The following is a 23860-nucleotide window of genomic DNA, read 5'->3' on the forward strand; positions in this document are numbered from 1 at the left end:
CCTTCTTAGCCACAATGCTGCTGAAGGACTTCAAAGTTGATTAACTTTAGTCCAATATCACCACCACCAACATTAAATATATGTTTTCAAACCAAACCAGGCTCATCGGTAGGGTAAGGATCTGTAACTCAAACAGCCTGCAATTCTAGATACCCAACAGAGTTTCAAATTAGCATGTTATACTTTGAAGTTCAGGGAAGTCATCCTCTCCACGCCAAGGAATTACCACCACAAATACGAAGAGATTTCTGAAAAATTCCTGTTACAGAAACTACGCAAGTTTTGTTCTAAAGGTTACCATTCAGTATTCGCTATGTCAAAAGAAAAGCTCTAAAAAAGATTGCTTTCCAAGGGACTTTTTGATATCTGAAGTGCTCAGGTCAGCTTGCCAACTTCCAGCACCAGTATAGCAAGAAGAAATAATTTAACTCATTTAGGTATTAAAAAAATATCAGAAGGCTTACCAAGTTATCTCCTATTTCATTTTAAGACAGGCATTGACATTAATACGCAGCAGTGCCAAGAATCCTTAACCTTCCTAACAGGGTACTTGAGAGCTACACAAGTAGATGCCCTGTACCTACCACAGAAATCAGAGGGAAACCTTGCAGATAAAGGCCCTTGCCTTTAACTGCATCACCAGCCTTCAGCTTCATATGTGACAAAATAAATTACATCATACTGATTTTGCTAATCCCTTCCAAATATGGTACACTTCAAACAAACCTGCAATCTAACCTGATTAGACAAGACTGACAAGCCAGTCAATGAGTCCAAGAGCAAAAGGGGAACAACATCTAATCTTCATGGCTTCTGCTCTGGTATCCCAGGAAACCAGCTGCAGCTGCTTGGTTCAAGTTGTGTACTATGGCAAAAATGTCTGCAATCCCACTCTAATAACCAGCATTTTCACAACTGCTAAGCAATGTCTGCATGGCAGAGCAGCAGTTCCTCCACAGAATCTGGAGCATGAACTGCACATGCAGAAGCACAGTATGTCTGGGGACCAGGGCACTCCCATCTCAGTAATGTTTTTACTAGGTCATCAGACCCTGCTTACCACACAGGATTTACAGAAACATCAGTATAAAACCCACTTCACTTACACACAAAGTACAGGAGTAAGCAATATCACAAGGTAAATGATCATTCAGTTCACTTCCTTGGAACCACCTTGCCACCCCTTTTGATGTAACTCAAGAAAACTTCTTTAATTTCATTAACACATTTACCCTGTCCCCCAAATGTAAAACAAAAAGCATCAGATTGAATGTTTTCTACATGGTACTTTAATTATTTTTACCTGGTAGTACTTTTAAATTTGATGTCTTGACAGCTATTAGACTTCAGCAACTGACCTATTTGATCACTAACTTGGTCTTAATCACCTAGAATAATCTAAAATCCTAATTTATTTTAAGTACTGTGTGTGCCATTTTAGTCTGTCACTTCCCAGCCTTGAAGCACTCAGCTGTCTGTACAGCAAGGATTCAGAGAAGACACCAAACCGACTACCCACACTCCAGATATCAGCATTTAAGACTCCTGGATTCCTCTCAGAGGTTGCTTTCAGAGAGACATATTTATCCCAGTGTTATTTCTTTATGTGCTACACAGTTCAGCTGGTACTTCTCAAACTGTCATAATGCTAAATAAAAAAAGGCCGTGGGAAAATTAACATACATAAGGTTAACTGAGAACTATCTTCCTGCTAACATGAAAGATCAGGAGTACTAAGCTGTACTCTTTTAGTCAAAACACTCTGCAGAGACCCCAGGTGAGCCTCTGGTGTCTTTCTCAGGCAGACAGGCTGCCACTCTGCATCTTATCTGCATTCAGCATCTTATCTGCATTTGCTACTAACTCTTTGCACAAATGCCTGTATTAATTTACAGTGGATGATCAAACCATATTTAAAGCCTTTTTTTGTTGTTCTTTTCCTCCCCATCAAAACACATATAGCAAGTTCAGCTGTCTTAAGTATTTTATTAAAAACTACCAGGCAGTATCAAGGACAAAACCAGTGGACTGAGCAGACAGAAGCAATTGTGATCTTGTACATAAATCAGTATTGGAAAGGACAATACATTAAAATATGACAGTTTGATTCAAATATCAACTGTTTGGAAGTAAACTCATATTAGTGCCAAAGTCCAATCTGGAGATTCTTTCAAGCTCATTTTCCACGCAGTAAGCTTCACTGTGCTGTAGTGCTATTGTCCCAAAATAGTTTCTTTAACCCACTGTGCAAGAGGCTGATCCCCACACAGAGTTGAGGTATTTGATTTATTTACAGTTCTGCACAGAAATGGGGGCTGGTAGTGAATCCACAAAGCCAGTACAACAACTATCAAAATCTTTCATTATTTATATATTTTACCAAACGAAGGCATTAATGCTCACTGGCTACAAGTTACAGAGCTCCCTCATTAGTTAGTATACCATCTTCTATTAGTTAAATTACTCCCTTACTTCTCAGAGCACACTGACTAATAAAAGCAACTCTTCTTTTTTTGAGTCAGTGGGTTCCTTGGGCCAGTGGTCCGTGAGTTGGTGGTCCTAATCTTCCCTTGCAGAATTACTTTATATCCAGTTGGAGCTGATTTCTCAGTTGTTGACTTTATTGGTTTCTTCCTTATCTTGAGAGTTCTGCCAAATGTCCTTGTGGCTGGTAAACTCTGTATTCTTTGTGCCCACTATCAGTGGTACATCCTGCCTCCCAAGCTTTATTAATCTCCGAGGTCTGAGAAAATGAAAGCACATCAAGCCCTAGACCTTAATCAAGGCCATTCCACCAACAAATAATGTACTTTTCTAACACCTGGATATCAGCATGAAGAGCCTGTCAACAGTGAGAAGGCACTTTGGAACAACAGAAGATGTTACAGTGAGCTCATTAAAGCACTGAGAAAGCTCAAGGGGTACTAGATGCTGAGCACAGGTGAAAATTAGTTGTAAAGGGACATTAAAGATGCAGTTTGGACTTCTCAGTTGAGCAGGGAGACTTCAATTCCAAGAAGGTATTGCAAAGAGGAAGCAGCATCCTTGTAAACTTTATTGTTACAGTTGTCCAGCATGGTAGAAAGTGTCCACTCTACTACCTCATAAACGTTTATGGAACTAACTTCAAATTACCTCTAAAATCCTGAGCTTGTGTTTGGTTTTTTTCTCACTAGTGAAGATGCCCTCCTTCCCCACCTGTGTTTGAACAACATCAGGTATCTTCTCAGTATCAATCTTGCTCACTACCTCCATGCTTTCTCTGCACCACCACACTCATTTGGAGCAGCAGTCATGAGGATGCTCATGAGCACAGTTGTGCCTTTGCACAAGCAGCTGCAGCACAGCAGCTGCTGAGGGGAACAGCAATGCACTGGGAGCTCAATGCCAAAACACTCCCAGAGCTTGTTTAGATTTACAGCATTTTTAACAAGTGAGGTCTAACAGGTTACCAGCTACACACCCAGCAGGACAGCTCAAGAGTCCCAAACAAGCACCACACTCAGTGTGTTGTCAAATCCAGACAAAAACAGCAATTGGAATTACTGCATCAAACAGGCTATTAAGAACCAGCTGAATGATGACAATGTGGGCAGGATTGTCACCGGCATTTGAACACCACAAAATCTGAAGTGTATAAACTGTTGTTTTCTATCTCTTATACTCAACTTAGTCTGATAAATCCTCAGTAGTACTGCTTAAAAACAACTTAGCACCCAAACTAGCTCTAAGCAAGAAGAAAAACCCCAAAGTGGTGCAAGTCATAACAGAGGTTCCTCCTCCCACCCCTCCTGGTACTACTGTGCAGCCAGATAACAAACTAGCCAGAACGTCCCTAATTTATAATTTAAATGGTTTATTCTGGAAGAAAACACCCTTTAGACCTTTATTTAGATAGGTATGCGTCAACAGTTCAGTCAGTACAACATAAAAACCAATCACCAAGGTTGAATCTTTTTCAGCAAGTGTGGGATTGCATGCAAAGGAAAAAAATCCCAACGAGGAGCCTTTGGCTACTGCTGAAATCCTCCACAAATGCCTGTGTTGTCTTTCCTATAGAAGACTCATGAAGGCAGTTCTGTATACCATCAGCTCTGGCTTTAGGTGTTAAATAATCTGCTGATAATCTGAATACTCCATATATGCATGCACACATATACCCTATGAGTACTTCTCTCCTTTGGGAAGACAAAATAGAGTCAGGGTTTTCCTTCCCATTCTAACACTCAATATCTTGGCATTTAGGTGTAGGGCAGGGAAATGGCAGAAGGGAAAAATAATCTAAACAAGTTAAATTAGTGACCTGCTTGCTTGTTTAGTGATAAAGACAGCCAAGCCAATAATTTTTGGCCAGACTTCATAATTACGTGATTTATAATGCACATTTTAGAATTACAGCCTCAGCAGCACATATACCTCTCTGGAGCATGTCATTAACATACCATGTTTGACTTTTTTGGAAGAGTGGAATAAGCAAGCAATCACCAGAAGCCACTCTTACAGACCCCAGTTTCAGCAAAAATCATGTGTCACCACCCTTCAAAGTATGCAGAACTTTCAAGAGGGCTCCAATTTACTTCTATTTACATACAATCAACCATACAGTAACCATCATTTCTGCAGCTCATTAGGAGTCACAAACCCCTTATTGTATTTGTAGGCTGGATTAACTTTGCAGGTTCAAGAGCGTGCAGCAAGTCACAGCCTCATCACAGTAGATGTGATACAAGCAGTAACACATTGTACCATTAAAATATGCCAACAGCACTGACTGCCTCCTGTAAAAAGAGATGAGTTTCAAAACATTCTCCTTCAGTCTCATTATACAGAAGTTAGCCTCATTTGAGTAGTACACTGTCTGCTGCTCAAGTTACTCTGCAATATTTTCAGTTAGTCTCTTCCCAAGCAGGCATCATTCAAAGCACGTACCAATGTACGAAAGCAGAAAAAGAAGACTCTGATGCTGAAACTAACACTAGACTACTACTTGCAAAGATGATATTAAAAAACAAAACAAAACAAAAATCCCCACATCACACCAAAGAAAACCAACCAAAAACCTTTGAGTCAATTTAGACTTTGTAGGACAAAATACTTTCTCCTGGTGGCAAAATGGCCCTTGTGCTAAGTGCAGGCATAATGGCAGCTTTGCAGATCCAGTATATTTTACAGCTTCAACGTGTTTTAAAACAAGTACCTGGAAGACATACATAATTAACTTTTGTTTAGTGTTGCTCAGTGAAGTCACGTCATCTTTTCAAGATAGAAAGCCTGCAAAGAAACCAAGGCTGAACTCCGTGGCTGTCTATAGTCCATATCAACAGGGCTATAGACAAGTTGGGACAGTAATTCAGGTTCAGGAGGCCTGATCTTCCTCACAGGAAAAAACTGAGGAGTTGGATACTGGGGAAGTGACCTCAGCACTATCCTAGCAATGACATATGCACAACTTCCTTCATGTTTGCTGCAGTACTGTCCACCTTTTCAGGGTACTAAGTCTATGGACATCAGATCTCATACAGACATAACTAATGCAGCCACCAGGATTAAAATGTTGTGATTCTCCTATTGGCATGAAAAAAAAAGAGAATTCTCAGCAAATCCAGTGCAGAGTAACTCACACCATGCTCTAAGCTGTGTGTGCTGCAGAGCTCACATTCCCTGTACAACCGCTTCTGCACTGAGCATTGCAGCCTGTATTGTATCAGGGTTTATGCTTCTGCTCCAATCTCCAAAATAAACATACCAGGCAGCATATCTAATTATATCTAAGGTAACACATAGCTCATTCGTTTCTTTACTGTGAGCAGTTAGCTTTAAACACAGCTATTACAATAACAGATTAATGACCATGGAAGCCTGCATCACTAGTTCATTACCCTTACAGTCCAGAAGCTTAACACAAAAAGCCACAACAGCAAGATTTTCAATTTGCAAATTAAACACTTACTGATCTGACATTCTTGTACATGTTATCATAGGACATTGAAAGTGCTTCTAGTGTGAAATGTTGTCCTTAAAATCACAGCTTCATCCATGAGACAACTGACTACAGTAAACTAAAGAGAAAATTTCACCAGAAAAAGAATTGTAAAAAAGTTAGCCAGTGACAAAGTGTTCATAAGGGTGAACAAAATTTTAAGTAATTTTCCTGTTGCACTAAGAGATTTTCTGCCACAAATAAATTACTAGGCACTGGGCATGGGACAGGAACTGTTTGAGGTTACCTTCTCAATCTCTATTGCAGATATATCTTCCAAAAATAGAAGAACAGCAGTTTAAAGCGGTAAAGAAGATCCTGCACTCTCCAGAACAGAGTAATTAATGGACACCTAAAAAGCAGCTTATATTTTGATTTTCTGGACCTTGCTAGAACAGGAGTAACACCATAAGCATTGCATGGGTGAGCATGACAAGGTGGGTGCTTGTGAAGTGCATCTCAGGAGTCAGTGCAGACTAGGGATGCACCCCTGAAAACTCCAGGTTCTAGACTCAGGATTCTCCTTACATTCCTTTTGAACAGTGCTTGCTGACCTGCCCAACAAAAGTGACAAGAAATAAAATGCCCTGAACACCGAGCTCTGGGAATTTAATACTGAACTCAAGGTTAAAAGTAGTTCTGTGTACAAGGCTGACTCAGAGCCTGTACGTGACCACGTGTACTACACATTTCATTCAGATGATTGTCCTATTTTCTTAAAAAAAAAAAAAAATCAGCTGAACTGGGACACCTTATTCAATCAGCTAGCACTGGGGCATTTAATCCAAAGGCACTTTTGCATCCTCCACCTTCTGGGTGGATGCCCTATCCTAAAGGGCAGTAAGCATAACTCTCTTCAGCCTTCCTCTTGGCATCAGGCCACTGTCCAGACAGGAATGCAAATGCCCAAGCCAGAAAACAAAAGGAGACTGACAGCTCATAGCACAGAGCTTGGAAAAAACTGTCAGGATCACTAACATTTCACTCTGGCATGTGAGCTGATAAACAGGAGCAATCCCTCCTTCCAGCTGAGCACCTTAAGCTACAGAGGAAAGTTCCTTCACTGGCTGGGTTTAGGCTTTACCCTAGTATGCAGCCAAGAGCCCAGCACACAAAATTTCAACAAGGGAAAGAAAGGATTCCTCAATATAAACTTACAGCCTGATAACTACATTATCTCAAAAAAAAAAAAAAAACCCAGAAGATATGTGTTTTGTCCCTTTAAATTGCAGTGGGAACTAAATACACCTCCAGTACTTTTGGCTGAGAGCCACATATTAAATTTCCTGCAAGAGCCAAAGTCCTGAGGAGGACATAGCTATTCCCAGACAAAAGATGGCTGAACCTCTCCAAGTCTCACTCCAAAGCTGGGCATGTAAAATAAGTGGGCTGGCCCTTAATGCCACCCCCTTCAGTACTAAAGTTGTTGACACTTCAGGCACCTCTGTACAATTTTAGTTCTTTATCCTACTTACCACAGATTGCTCTAAAATGGTGACAGTTGCAAGGCAAGAATGTATGGGATAAAAATATTGCTACAAAAGCATAGGAGGGATTATTTAAGAATCCTGCATTATTCCTTAACTTTAAGTGGAACTTTGTCCTTGAACAACCAAACTTGTCTACAACAAACATCTGAGAAAGGAAGAATATGGAATCAAAATCACAAAATGGGGGTTCTCCAGCATCTTAGCAAAGTTATAAAACATCCAGATCAGACATCTAAAATAACCTCCATATCAGACATCTAAAACATCTGAATACCAACTACTACTAGTCCTTTACCCTTTATTATAAACTGTGTGTACAAACATGTGTAATAGCACCATAGTTAAATTGCAAACAGCAGAATGACATCCAGCAATTCATCTCAAATTTCCATAAAAAGGGACACAGATGCTTTTTTTACCTAGTGAAGGTGAAGCTTCCTATAGCATACTCCATAGTTTGGGAAGGAGGCTATCCAACATTCTTAAAAAGCCTGCCATGTCAAGTGGAAACTCAACATAAGAGCTTTAAAGACAAAATCAAGAAAAGATCCAAGATAAGGGCTGGCAGTGAGGCTGATTCAAGCACCCATCTGGATGAGTTCCCATTCACCATTCAGCAGTGGAAATCTTACCAACATAAAAGCATAACAGGTCAGCACAAAAAAAATTTTTGCAGGTTTGATCTAGAGTTAATACACAATCCACCTGTGTTTTGCTAATTATTGCTAAGCAACATTAAGGCCAACAGTTTAGCAGAGTTCAAATGGAATTAGGCATTGTATGGGTAATAAGAACATCCACAAATACATTAGCTAGGATAAAACAGTTTATAAAAGGATTAAAGGAATACCACATCTCGTGGTATAAGTCAGCCAATATATCACAGATACATTTTTTCTTTCTGATTTTGCTTAGCACAAAGCAGCAGTGCCCACTGTTCTAGCAACTGACAAGTAAATTGCACTAAGGATTAGCTTACAAAATCCAAAATCAAATTAGATTTCACTAGCTCAGGTTCAGGATCCTCTAGTTAGCTTATACAACTGTATATTACATTTATCTTGGAAAAAAAGCAACTCAAGCCAAACCTTAGCTGATTTATATTCACAAGTGCTTACAACGCAAGCTAGAATTGAGACGTTTAAGGCGCAGAAGTTGATGTGACACCCTCAGAGTCAGATCATCACAGCAAAACATCCAGACTATCACCATGATCACCTAAGTAAGCAATTCTCTGCTGATTTCAGTAAACAGCTACCACCTAAAGCTAAAAAAAAAATAAAAATCCCAAAGTGTCTTAATAGTCTTGCCTTGCCTTGTCCTGTTGTAAAAGGGTTGTGAGAATCAAGATCTCTGTTCACAAGAAGCTTTGCTCCAGTGGCAGGACTATTCATTTCAGGAGAGTTTAACCACTTTGACCTCACACCTTGCACTTCAAGATGTCGTTCTAGTCCAGGTCCAATAAAATAACTAAAGATGTACAAAACCCAAACATTTTTAGCAGCCTGCTTTCCTTGCATCTACAGAAAGCTTAATTTGCCATTAGCCCCATGAAATGGCAGAGGGGCTCAGACAAAGGAGCTGTAATTACCAAGTCATCTCCACTGAAGTGCCAGGTACCATACGCTCTCTTCAGGCAACTCAGACTACTCCATATAGTAGTAGTGCCTAGTTTATGAAACCTCCTATATCAAGCTTCATTTTGACAAAAGGGTGGGTTTGATTATTACCAGGCATATTAGAAACTTTAGCTGTTAAACTAGTGAAAATAGAAGGATAAAAATAGTGGATCTTAACAGCAGAGCAGACCACTATAAGCACACAATTCAAAGTGATTACACAAGGTGATCCGGGTTTCATCTCATACTCTCTCACTTTTTAATTAAATATTCTTTGCAATGATAGGAAATATTTAAAACAGATCATGCTACTTTCAGAAATATTTGTGAACCTTTGTCTGTTGATTGGTTTCAGATGAAGTCCTGTATCAGATTAGCACTTTCAGAGTAAAAAACCTTGATGGGTCAGAGGGAGATGTAATACAGTTTAAAAACTTATACACTAGGAAGGGGGAAAAGCCTAAATAGGTATTTTTACCATTGCTCCTTCAGCAAAAGCTACCCACAAATAAAACACCTACCATTAGTATCTGCATTACACCAGGGACCACAATTTCTAACATTTCAGTGCTGCAGAAACTGGTATCACTTGCCAAGGAAAACCTCTCTCTAATTAGGCAAAGTTTTAGAAGTAAATCAGCTATTAGCTGTAGCACAGGCTTACGCTGCTATTAGAGAAAGCAGAGATTTCACCTGTGGTGAGAAATGTGGCTAAGCAGAAATAGATGGTCAAATGACTCAATGAAATAACCAGAGCACCAAACTGGATTTGTATCACAGAAACATCAAGTCCACCTAGTACCCTGATCATTATCACGAGAACCAGGTAGCTTTTAAACATGCAGGTAAAAAAAAAAAAAAATGATTGAGTGACTGTTCCTGTATCTGCAGGGTAGGATTTTTCCTAGAAAAAAACAAAGGAATAAATGTGATAGGAAATTAATCCTACCAGCAGTTTTCACTATTTGCTGGCCTTTGCAGCAAGTAGTAGCTTATAAGTTTTTCACTTCCATTTGAATGAAGTTTTCAACTGTGACTTTTCACAAGTTACTACAGAAAGAGAAGCTCAGAAACCAAGTATTAGATGAAAGGCAGAAAGAGTACACCTAGTCTTCATTAACTTCTCTGAGCACCTGGCATTCTGCTTAAGATTCAGTGCCTGTAGAAATACCTGTCATAGTTGGCAGTTACAAATATGCTTGTGGCAGCAGGAAAAAACTGGCTCAAATTCTGCTTGTTTTACTCAGTTGGGCTTTCTTTGGGCTGTGCTTTTTGTGCTGAAGTGAAGCAGAATTAAGTACTTCATGAGGGAAGCAAAAGATTAAAACTCACCAGCTTTTTCCTACAGAACCACAAATCGGTGCATGCAATCACAATTAGCAAAGCACACATAGCAAGATGGCTCAATTTCTCACTATGGAAAGCACTCCAGAAACCTAGAGCAATCCCAGACACAGCTGCAGCTCCAGCAGCTATCTCTGACAAGGAATACAATTCTCATACTAGTACCTGCTTGCCTGAGGGCTTTATTTTGCACTGGGATTCTGCTGCAATACTTGTATGACTACACTGAACAGGGGGGCTGCAAAAAGAAGCACACCAGTAGAACCTGAATTCACATCACATGCATCAGTCACCTTTTGGGGATAAATATACCCTGGAAGGTGCCTCCCCAGAGATCTGGCCTCATGCAGCAAGTAGGCAGCCAGGCACACTGTCATTACAAGTGAAGAACCATTGGGGTTACAACACTCAAAAAAACCAGCAACTTGCTGCAGCAGTCATATTCAACTCCCCGTGTAAGCCTCAAGCTGCTCATTGCTTCTAGTTCTTCTGTCAATCCATTGCCATTTCTCAATCTTAACATTTGCTTGCTATTTTCCTCAGGATATTTAAGTGACTGCAGTTGCCAAGACAACCACTTCATCAACACCAGCACCTCAACTCATCTATCTTGGGCTTCCCTTCCGCTCACCATAACTTCTAGGAAATCAGTTGCCAGAAACGGTGATTTTTGAAATCTGGCTTTTGTGGCTTTTTAACTTTTAGTGACCTTCGGGATCTCTAAGAATCTCAAGTTCCTGACATAGGAACAGCTTTGTTTTAATTATACCCTCAGCAGTGAGACCTCCTGTAAAGGTGTAAAAAGTCTGATAGTTTAAATTCCAAGCACTAAGGCAATCACAGAGGTAAACATCCAAACCAGGCTTATGCCCCTATGCTGTTACTTTCAATAACTCAAGTAATTGAAGTCTCCAATTTTGTTACCAAGAGAAACAAAGTGACAACATATTTCCTGAGCTCATCTAGGCACTGAAAAGCGCACCAATACACCTATCTTTTCTAAAAAAGGTCAAAGAACCTCCATAAAGCAATTACTAAGTGGATAATCCCCATAGCAATATGGATCTTTTAATTCAGTGAGGCTTAAACAGTTAAACTTTCTAGCCATGATAGCCATGAAACTAAGTGGCACTTTCAGCTGAGCTCTGTAGGCAGCCAAGTCTTAGGATGCTGTAATATAATTTCCTGGGATTTGTCAAAAGTAAAAGTATGGCAGTAAGGTCCTGCATAGCACTCCTCTTCCTCCAGTCCCTCTATCTTAAACACAAACAAGATTTTGCAACTTTAATCACAACGTGAGCTTTGATTAGAATTTACATTTTACAAAACATGGGATAAGCCAACAGAAGCAACTAAGCTAGGTCTGGTTAAGTTTTAACACTAACAAAGCTACCAGCATCTTTGTACCATCGGCATCTGAAGCACATCAGAGCAGCTTCCCAAGTTTCTGTCTACATGGCCCTCACTGCTGTGACTCAAGAGATTTACAGCTGCAACTGTACCAGCTTTGCATCCATTATCACGGATACAGGTGGTGGCTGAACCATGGCAACGTGGGATTAAGCATGGGCTGCAAAACCAACTCTAAGCTGGGTCAGTTCACAACTGGTGTTAAATATCATGCTGTTGCTAACAGACCCCACTGCTGTGCTTGAGACAGGTCAAATGTGCCACTGCTGCATTGCAGACATATTTAAATACTATGAAATTATCTCAATGGTTTATTAGTGTGGACCTTGGTGCTCTGCCACAGTTGCTACAGTATCATTGGTAAATGCCCTAAGTACCTATTTCCACAAGGTTAACAAAGTTAGAGAAGGTAAAGGCTTTATATTCTGCCTAAAACTCAAACTGTACATAGCAATCACATTAAGCTGTGACTTAACTTTATTTTGGTGAATAAATATTCTACAACAGTATTTATCAATGCATTTATAATTAAAGCAGTTAGAAACACCAGCTTTCCTTATAGAAGGAAAGGTACCTGCAGGTCAGTTGTGCTGTAGTTTTCTATTTAAAGTGCTTGCTAAGTGCAGAATTTGGCTTTCTGCCCATGTGTTTTAAGCTCAGTGTTGTGGCATAGCCTGGGTAATTGCACTTGGGGTGACAAGCACAACAGAACTCAGAGGCATGTCAGTAAGAGATTTCAAACCTTGTCTTAACTGACTGGAACCAAAACTTGCCCACGAAATGTGCCAACTCCATGACATGCCACACCAGGCAGTTTCCCTAGCTGTGCTGCAGAGCTGCAAGCCCTTTCACACTTCCACACTTCACATCAAATCCCACATGCTGGTTTCTCTGTGCCGAGAGGCTTTATTTTGAACCTACCCTTCAAAGCACAGGAGAGCAGATCTAGAGTGGCTGTAATGGAAGTGAACAAGAGGCTGGAGCAATTAATACAGTACAAGAAGGAAATAACAGAAGTGGAAATTAAAAAGCAGGGTTTTCACAAGTTACTACAGGCTTCGAACTCTGTGCAGGTCCCTCTGACATTTCAAATGATGAGGCAAGGCAAGGGATAACTTTGCCTTCTCCAATGAGAAGTTTACCCAGATTCTCCACAATACACTCTGAGATTTATTTGTGCAGCCTGCATAGCATACGTCTCACAAGCCTACATAGCCATCAAGTCAGGGCCTGGGTTTCTCTTCAGCACCAGGAATGTCCCCCTCCTCCCCCAGGTTAAGTTACACAACCCCAGCTTTATTTTTTGCTCTTAGAGAATTGCTGCAGCTGCCTCACGGACAAAGTCTGTGCAGAGGAGTGTGACTTGTCAGTACATCAGGTTCTGTGCTGGGGTGCTTCAAGAAACTGCTCAGGCTTTTATTTTTAAAAACCAGGAATAAGCAGAAGTTCTAATTGAAAAAAAAAAATTCTTTGCTTTTGTGCTTGAGGAGCCTGAAATCTATTGACTTAATTTCTTCAGCTATTCCAAAATTAAATACTGTACTTGTAAACATACATGTCCAATTTGTCTTGGAAGAAAGCTCTCCCATGAGTTATTTATAAAAAGCAAAACACTTTCTACCTACAGATTTAGTCAATTATGCTATTATAAGATATACATACTTTACATAAAGGCGTTAATTTATCCAGAATAATGAATATGAACCAGATAGAAGGCTTAGTCTCTATTCACTAAATTACTCTTACTCTTGTCAAAGAACATTTTATAAAATTCCCTGCGTGTCTACAGGGGTCCTTAATGCAAGCCCAGGGTCCTTCACATGAGCACCTTTTACTGTCGCTACAGGTGATGAACAAAGCATTGCAGGGGCTCTCTCATCGTGTTTGTGCAGCATCCAGAGACTATTCTGGACAAGTGCTGTGCTTCACCCACACAAAGGGCCTAACAGATAATGGATTCTGGCCTTTGCATCCCTTTCACCCAGTCTGACATCAGATTGTAGTGATCTGCATTCAGAGCAAATTTGGCACAGCAATATTTAATAGTTTTACCACATAAAGCTCAGCTAAACATGAGCCAAAGAAGGCTTATTGGCTGCTACCTAGCAGAAGATGTTTGGTTGGCCATAAAAGCATCTGGTAATAGACACAAACTTCTCTTGGAAGAAACTGATTTCTCATAACCCTCTTATGTTCCTCTTCCATAAAACACCTCCTTCATAGTATTTTTTTTTTTTACTAGAAAGAGATCCTGCATAGAGTTTAGACGACAACCATATAAAACCCACCAGTTACACAGTTTGCTCCAGTTTGTTCCCCCTGTACTTGGCACTGCTGAGGCCACACTTAAGTGCTGTCTCTAGATCTGGGCCCCTCAGTTCAGGAAGAACACTGAGGTGCTGGAGCAGGTTCACACTGTTCCTGAAGTTGTTTAAGCAAACTGGACGTGGCACTCAGTGCCATGGTCAGGTTGGAATTGATCTCAGAGGTCTTTTCCAACCTAAATGATTCTGTGAAACATTCTTTCTAGAGCGCAGAAGTCACTGTTCTGTACTTTGCAAGAAAAGGAAAGAAAAAGAAACTTCAAAACTTAATTCTAAACCCAGTTATGAACTAATGTACTCTGAACAAAAAGCTACACAATCCAAAATAAACTGGAGCACGAAAGAGTTAAAGATACAACAGAAGTGACCTCCAGCTAAAGCTTTCCTAGATTTGCTGTAGTATAACTTAGAGGCTCTATCTAGCAAAATTTTTGTTTTAAAAGCAGACACCAGTCATCTTAGTTAGTACAGGTTAGATGCAGTCAGCTCAAAAATACTTCACCATTCTCTTGGAAAAAAGCACAGATGTGGCACTTGTGGACATGGTTTAGTGGTGAACAGGGTAGTGGGTGCTAGGCTGGTGGTTGGACTTGATCTTAGAGGTTTTTTCCAACCTTAACAATTCTGTTTCTAAGGAGGTGAAAGTCATCCTCATGCTCAGCAAAGCTGGCAGCTGCAGGGGACAAGATGAAACTGAACAAGGCTGAGACACCAGGAGCACCAAACAAGTCACATGTGGTGACCTCATGTGAGCCTGCAGTCATGACTCAAGTACAGTTATTCCAGTTTAGGAAGAGTGGAAGGAAGAGGGAGATGCCTGAGGCTTGAATTCCAAGGGATTCCAAGACGAAGAGGCCTGCATGACAATGACAAGTCTTTTGTGACCAAGCACACCAGAGCCTTCCTCCATGCCTCTGTCACTGCACACACAGAGCTGATCCCACAGGATGTGGCATTAGCTGCCTGGACAGCAGGTGAGACCCCAGGCGTGGTGCACATGCTGAAGACATGCCCATGTGACATTTCACAAGGCATCCCCATGAGGCACAGGAACGGGCAATGCTGCGCTTTAGGATTGTTACTCATTATCCTTACCCCAATCTGATCCGAATGATTTTGCTATTCAGGAATACATCCACATCTGCCAGCAGGAATCTCCCTGGCAGACGAAGGTACCACACACCTAGAGCAGCCACCCCACCACAGCTTCTCAGGGCTTTTGTTGACCACCAGCAGGTTACTTAGCTGTTTTCTGCAGGCAAAATATGGTCCCTGGTTGAAGAGGCCAAGCATAAGTACATCACTTACATTAGAGACATGAAAAAAAAGTGAATAACCATTTAGTAGCTGTGGGATAAGCCTGCAAGTTGGGTGAAAATTAACAGTCATTTATCCAAACTGAACATTAAGCAGATGCCTTGAATCTGTGAAATTGGAGTATCACCTCTAACAGCAACAGAACCCAGGCTCATTTCATAACACTGAGAAGAAAGTGGCCAAGACCAGCAGAATTCTTACCCCATCTCTCTTTAGTGGCAGCTGGTACAACTCCAATCTCTTTCCAAATGGAGTACAGTTATGGATGATATGGGTACAAGACCACATACTTAGCTATTACTGTAATTTAGAACTGATCTCCAGATCTGCTTTTTAGTGTGTCCCTTGTTAGTGTGTCCATAAACCTCTGAAGGTCAAAACCATCTTCAGTATCAAAAAATATTCAATAATACAGCCAGTTTCAAAATTCAAAAGCCCAAATGTCCACAGTCTCAATCAAGTCTACCCTACCTACCTAGTTTTTCCCAGTAGTGCCACTACTGTAGTACTTCAGGCCAAAGCCAGCCAAGCTTCATCCACACAAATCAAAGACTGCAACCAGCATGAAAAAAAAGAAAATCAGTTAAACTTCACAGAAAGTATATTAGTATAATTTTGAAGGACATAAGCTTTCAGGTTTCTGGCAGAGACTGAGAAATGGAAATCATTCCATAAGTAGGTCTCAAAATTTTCATTTTTATATGCTCCAGTGGAGATGATATAACACTATAAAATGCCTAGGTTCATTTAAAAGTGCTTAAAAAAAAAAAAGTAGCAACAGGTCCATCCACTGAAATTACACAATAAGTTTTCAGTAAGAGTTGTGTCTCAACATCTTTCTTACTTAGCATTTTGAGTAACATGGACACAGAAATAAAAAATGAGGTTAGGCAGAGATCCCACTGAAGTGGCAATATCATTAAGAAAAGACTAGGCTTTTTCTTTTCACTTTAAACAACAAGTACCATGCACCTTCATCTGAAGCATCTGGGTAGGGGAATTTTGTTACCACATGAATGACAAATTAGAAGGGATTTAGATAATAGCTACAAGATACTTAAAAAGTACAGAAGAGATGTCAGCCTCTCAAGTTATACTGCTTAATGCACTGCTGAAAGGTAGTCAACTACCAGATGTGGGTCCAGTTACTCTTTTGCAGAGAAGTAGCTGGGAGCACAGAGATGAAATTCAGTTTTCTTCAACACATTATAAGCAGCCCATTCTTTTAATAAAGGTGAGTGCTTTTACAGATAGTTTCTCTAGCCAAGATAAGCAAACACTTGCACACCAGTGTGGTTTACATCCATGAATAAGGGGCTTATACAAGCAGACTTCATGCAAGAACAAATGTGTATTCAGAGAATGTATTGTAAGTCAGAGCTACTCCATTGCATGGCTTTTGTTTTGACAAGACCAAAGAGGGTACTGCAAAGAAGAATATTATTTCAGCTTTTACCTAGGTCTGACAGCAAAAGATTTCTAGTTGCAGATATGTATGAAGATTAATTTAAAACCAAAGACTTTTCACACAATGGACAAGTGTCTATCACGCAAAAATTGACCCAAGTGATACAACTGATTAAACACTGATCCTTGCACCATTTCAAACCATGGCAGATGGCTTTTGTATCTTAACCTCTTTAAATAATTTGCTACAATGAACATTAAAACATATATTTTAAATACTTAACTAGGATATGTAACTACAGGAAGTCACAAAGCTACTGCAAACATGTCCTTACTATTATCAACTAGGATTTCTCAAACAAAACATATTAACCTGAATATCAAAATTAGCTGCACAATTTTTAACACAACAAAGCAGTCCAGAAGGAACATATGTCTTGCTTTTAGTACTGAAACCTTAAGTAGTAAGGTACAGCCTGCCTGCCAGGCAGCCTTCTCTTTCTAAACCACAAACACTATGATGCCTCCAAGTGTCACACATTTAACATTCAGCCCCTTTATGTTCTTGTTGTTCTCTGGGTAGAAGCTTCAATTTAAAATGAACACCCAGGAAGTCTTGAGGTCACATTTCTTCAAGTCAAGCAAGATTCCAAAATATCCTAAACACACAGTAATTTAGTAGCTCTCATTTTTCTTCTCTTTGTAAGCCACTTGGGGCAAATGCATTTTAAATATTTCAGCAACTGTGACAACAGGCAATCAATCAATCAATTTATTTACTCTTGGCTACTAGTGCTTCAAAGGTGGGTACACAATGCCAAAGTTATTACTATCAAACCGGCCTGGTGAGATGGGACATTTTCAGCAAGTCACTACCACAAAAGCTTAGCAAGATTAACTTCAATTCCCCTGACCCATAATGGTGGATAAAAACACTAAGTCTAAAAATGAATCAGCATTCCAGAAATAGCTGACTAGTTTTGTGTACATGCATGTGTGTATGTACACATCTGATCACACGCAGCCGAAATCAAAAGAGCAGCTGTATTTATGAGTCACGTCATCTCTCGTCCATCCACACTGCAGACAATGTGTAACTGTGACATTTCCAACTTGAACTCTGCTACATTGAAGTTCAGCGTAAAACCTCCATCATTTAGCCCATACTATTAATTACCCTGAACACCTGATGAACACGCCAAAAGCCACACAACAAAACTGCACATCAAAGATCAGAGTTAAGGTTCTGCAAGCATTTTTTCCTGACATTCCCTACCCTCCAGATGCAAAACAAGCATTGTATAGCAGACCTTAGGTGCTATTAAAGATAAGGTACCCTGTGTGGATATATTAACATGTAAAATAGCAAGGCTCTCCAGCATAGGAGTGACTTCAGAAACAGCAAGGTAAAAACATGTTTGAGTTTTGAAAAGTTACAGACGTGTAAAAGCCTCAGACACTTGGACAACATCACTGCAATACTGGATCTAAAGGATTTATACACAAAAAATTTTAAAAACCCCACTCTTCTAACACTATATAGTCAAAACTTTCCATTAATTCCTATAATATGAACCACATATAAGTCTACACATTTTTAGTTACGATCTCTTGAACAGACAGAAAGAGGCACAGTTCCTTGCATTGTTACCTGAGAAAAAAACCCTAAAACTCAAGTTCTATTTTACCTTATCAAAGGACCACTGAACAAAAATTAGGCAAATGAACAGTGCTCAGTTTACTGATATGGAAACTTTTCTGTTTTATTCTAATGGGATGGAAGAGTTGGGCTGTGCTACAGCACTCCTCTTGCTGTACAACAGGACCCAGCTGCACATGATCTCCTTTGTTAAGGCAGTATCAGAACTGGAAACCACCATGTGAACTTCTCATCACACACCATAGTCCCACCTGGATCAGAGGATCCCTAGGGAAAGGACTGGGGGATAGCTGTCACCATCTCCTCCTGAGGATAAATGATGTCCAGAGCAGGTTACAGCATGGATGAGTAGCCTGCGCAGTGCAGAGGCACAGCCACCAGAAAACCCGTCTGCAACAGCAGAGTGAGGAGCAATGGGGTATTGCCCAGGCCTGAGAGTCTGGGACCGTATCTGTGCTTTTGATCCATGAACCAACACGGGAAGAAGTCTTTTGCTTCCCTGTCTGCTGACAGCTTGGAGGGTCCTTGGCTTTTGAGACTGACCAGCTTGCTCTGTAGTCCTGGAGCAAGCTGGGCCCCATTCACCTGCAATACCATGTCCATTTGCTGCACCAAACCACTGCTCATCAGCATCAATGATACCTAAGGGCAACAGAATACACAGAGAGAAACTCCGCAGGACCTTGCAATGCAGAAGCCCACAGAAGGCAGTTTTTGTATTGAGAGTACCTCACATTTTCATCCTGGCATTAAGGAGATTTTTGAGTAATTAAATGTTCTATCAGTTATATAATTCTAAGTGCTTAGAAAACTTCTATTTGCCTAATTTTCAGCGTCATGAGAAGTAGACTACAACACCAAACTTTCAAACATGGTGTTCATTTTTGCCATCAGTTATTAGTAACTGATTGGTTCTCCATCTATTTTCTGCTCTGAAATCTTAACACATTTTGCAAGTTACTTTGAAATCAAATCACCTGGAAGAAGCTGAGATACAATACAGAACTCTATACAGCACAGGGCTAATGAGTTACAAAAAGCACGGATAACAATGCCTTGACAAGTATTTAGCCCCTAAATTACTTGACAAAACTAATCATAATGCTTGGTGTTTTTCTCCCCTTCCAACTCATGTGTCAAGGCTTGTTCCTTCAAGTAGGAAAAGTACCTTATGAAATAAACTGCCTTAAGAACTATGAAACAGTAACTCTTAACAATGTAGTTAATTTTTCTTGTTTCCTTTCATGCTAGGTATATTCATTTTAATTTACCCAGCCTGAATCACCTCTGAAGGAGTTTTTAATATTGACTTTTTGTCTACATTAAACACGCTTCTTGACACAGTGTGCTTGGTCAAATCATGCTTCTGAGCAGTGCTAATGAAGTTTCTATTTGTATAATTTTTCACTTGTACCTTCCCTGAAACCCTGGCTCTCAGCGCAACTGCAATACCATGCAACTAAAGAAATCAGAAGACCGGTCTTTCTCAAAACAATTAAAACCTCTCTTGCTAAGGTGCAATTGCACCAAACATTCAGGACTTCAAGCAAGCCACCAGGAAACACTTTTTAATAGTCCAGCAAGTATCCACTCTTCAATCAAAGCACTGGGCAGAGGTTCATCAACCTCCAGGCCCTGAAGATAATGCTCAAGCATTAAAGAAAGACACTGGATTTCAAGATAGCGAAGAATGGTCACCTGAGATGGTAAAGATTTCACCATGCACAGCCCTCAGCCATTGAGATCTAGACCACCTAGTACCTATCAGCCCCAGATTACGGCATAATAACCTTTCTTGTGGCCATCCCCATTTATGTATCAGCTGCCAAAATTAAAGATGAAGAAGTTCTGCCATGTAGCAAAGCACCCTCTCGGATGAACCGAAGATGCCTATGGCAAAAGGTGGCATTAATGAACTGATCACACTTAGTTCTGCAGATTGTGGCACATTCTGGTTCTCTGCTGCTCAGGCACTGCCTGCAAAACAGACCTATTTCCATCACTTCCAGAGCAATTCAGAACTACCACACAGCCCAGTGGAATCTGATCTAAAGACCCAACTTATCACACCATGTCCTTCAAAACTGAGCTAAGAAAGAAGCAATTGTCACTATCTGTGACCTGGACACAAAGCACTTCATTCTGAGAAAAATCTTCCATTTGTCACTCAAAAAACTCAGTAAGTGAATCAGATGTAAGCAGCACTTTAGACAACAAGGTCTACCCACATTTCACCTTTACACTTTGTGAGTGAGTCTAAGAACAAAACCAATTTCACCTAGTGCAGTTCAATACCTGTGGCCCAACAAAAGTGATTCTGCTAGAACTTTAGTCAAACTGGCAATTTCTTACTGCCAGCAGCTGAGGGACAGATATTTGATCTTATCACAACCTCTTTGAAGGACTTAACATCACTGTCCCTGAACTGTTTTTCCCCTGCCAGCAAAGAAGAGAGCTAACCAGTGCATGGAATAGCTCAACTCCTTCTTTGAGGATGGTAGTCAAGAACTTTAAGGTTGCTCAATACCTTACAAAGCTATACAGCATGACTGAATAATATAATAATTCTTCATTGATGGGGCTGTGACTGGGATAACCATATTGTCAACCAGGTAAGACAAAGCTTGATGTTACTTCTCTTCAGATGTCCACCTTCAGCTGCTCACAGGAATGGGGTGGGGGGCAGCTGCATGTTCCCTTGCTGATACAAGCTGCTGTGCATATAGCTGTTGCTCCTGGAGGCTAATCTAGATGGCAGTCCTAAACCCTGAAGCATTGCAGCAGATCTGGGCATGCTACATTAGCTGATAAAATATGCTTAGACACTGCACTTGAATTTTTAAGAAGTCCCTGGCTTTATTATAGCCAGCATGTTGACAACCCACCATTTAAACAAACATTCAAGGGGACTTATTCTCTGCTTCAATTTATCAGATGTTAGAGCTAAAGGACTTGCAGCTGTAACCAGAATCTGTTTTGGTTGAAGCTGTTGAACCAGCTTTAGACAGTAGCTTCTGTCAAGGAGGTGCAGAGAGAGCATGTCTCTCATTTCAGTTTATTCTACTACTCCAACAACCCAGAGAGAAAGGCAGTACCTCTCCAAGAATAAACAAGGTGCCAAAAGTTGATGTGACCACCCCTAAGAGCTCCCAAAGCACAAATCAAGCAATAGCATTCCCCAATCAACATCCCTAACACTTTCTTTATTAAAGTCACCTTAACCACAGGTTTTCCTTGAAGTATTTGTGCTCTAGCTTAACTAGAAGCCTGTGTACTTTGCCTCAAGGTCCTGCTGTTAAACTATGCTTCTAGGGGAACACAATTCCCACTGCCACAAAGTTGAAAAAAGTTACATCCTGTAACCGTGTCTTTCTAATCCCACTTTCCTAACCTTACTAAACTGAAATCACAAAACAAGATGAAGCTAAATATTTCATCAAGTTAATAAATACAGAAAATGAAACACATGCCAGGTGAGCACTAGTTCAGACGAGCACATACAATTACTATATTGCAGGAGTCACCCATCAAATAATGTTAGGGTATTATTTTTATCTCCAAATTATTCCATAAGCAGAGTCTAACACATGTGAAGACCTAAGACAAAGAGAGACGAGAATATCACTTCTCACAGGACTCTTTCTTCTGTGTCTCAGAAGTCAAGATGCATAACCAAAGACTAGATACTACAAAAATCCTCCATGCAGGGCTCCTCAAGGAGGAAAGATGAGACAGAAACAACACACAAGAGATTTGAGCCATGGCACTGGCAGGGAATCCCACTGCTGGGGATGGGTGGAAGCATCATGAGACCTCATCTTCCCACGCTCAAAACTACCATCACAGGGCTGGTCAAAAGAATTTAGAAGAAAGGCACAGCAGTTCAAGGACATCAAGTACCCAAAAACCCAATCATAGTGCTGAGGTAAGGCAACTGGGAGCCTTGCCTAAATCTACACTTGTTCACACACATCCCAAATTACTTCTCAGGCAGCTTCAGCTTCTTTCCAGGAACAACTGCAAATATGCAGTCCAGAGAGCTCCCCAACCAAACAAAACTATTTCGATCAGTCATGATTTCTTTGACAAAAAATGGATGAGTAATCTAAGTGCAGGAAGAGGTCACCAGACCATTCGGATGTAAAGATGACACTGTTACCAACTAAAGGCTCCAGCGACTTCCTGAATAAGTAATAATGGAGGTGAGTCTAAGAATACACCTATCACACCTACGTGAGTAAGCCAGCCAACTCATTACAAAAGGCAAGTCTTTTGCCAAAGCCTTCCTTTACTTCCAAACAATGAGGCCAAACTGAACATGACTCAAATCTTTTATTCCCCAAGCTACAGGTTATTTCGGTTTTGTGGAACAAAGCTCTTAAACCTTGACCAGACCAAGAGGCACTGAAGGTGCATGTTAGTCAAGCAAAGACATCATCCAATTTTCTTTTTTCAGTCTGAAAGAAGCCAAAGGGCATGAAATGGGAGATGCAGGAGCCACAACTAAAACAGTTAACTGCTGGGAGAAGCAAGCTCATGGGGACAATGTTTTGCCAGAGATCAAGCAGACATCAAGCACATAGGAGTGTGCCTGTGCCACACATCGTCTGCAGGAACAAAGGTTTTCCAATTGCCAGTTTTAAGAAAAAAGTGCAACCCCCCCTCCTCCAGTTGTTTTGATAATTTAAGTACACTCCCTTCAGTTCTTTTCTGAGACGGCTGTGCCAGATTTCTTATTTGCTGTATTCACAAGAGTGGAAATAGCAACCACAAAAGTTTTTTTGTATTAAGAGGAAGGCTGAGAAAGGAATTGAATCTACTTTCACCCATTATGTGTTGCTGCAGCCCTTTGAAGGCTGCCCTCTTAAAGTGTGGAGAGGAAGAACACAGGAGTAGAAAAAAAATCGTGCCAAACAGCCCTGAAGCCCACGGAGTCCTGAGGAAAACACTGCCTTTACACTGAATTAGCCATCAATGAGTGAAGCTATCAACGGATGGCTTGGAAGCCTCTTACTTTGAAATAAATATCCCAGAATCAAAATGTTTGGGTTGGAAGGGACCTTGAAGATTATCTAGTTCCAACTCCTCTGCCATGGGCAAGGACAGCCTCCACTATTCCAGGTTGCTCAGAGCCCCATCCAACCTGGCCTTGAGCACTTCCAGGGATGGGGAATCCACAACTTCTGTGGACAAGCTGTGCCAGTGCCTCAACACCCTCACAATGAACAATTTCGCCATAATATCTAAGCTAAACATACTCTCTTTGAGTTTGAACCCATTTCCCCTTGTTCTGTCCCTAAACGCTCTTG

At 40.6% G+C, this 23860-nt stretch overlaps 1 protein-coding gene across 1 annotated transcript in view; it reads right to left on the bottom strand.

Moving 5' to 3' along the window:
* UBE2R2 (ubiquitin conjugating enzyme E2 R2) overlaps nt 1-23860 on the bottom strand; it is a 51598-nt gene that overhangs the window by 27138 nt on the left and 600 nt on the right. The window lies entirely within an intron of this gene.

This window comes from Melospiza georgiana, chromosome Z (genome assembly GCF_028018845.1).
Source record: "Melospiza georgiana isolate bMelGeo1 chromosome Z, bMelGeo1.pri, whole genome shotgun sequence".
Classification (NCBI taxonomy): Eukaryota; Metazoa; Chordata; class Aves; order Passeriformes; family Passerellidae; genus Melospiza; species Melospiza georgiana.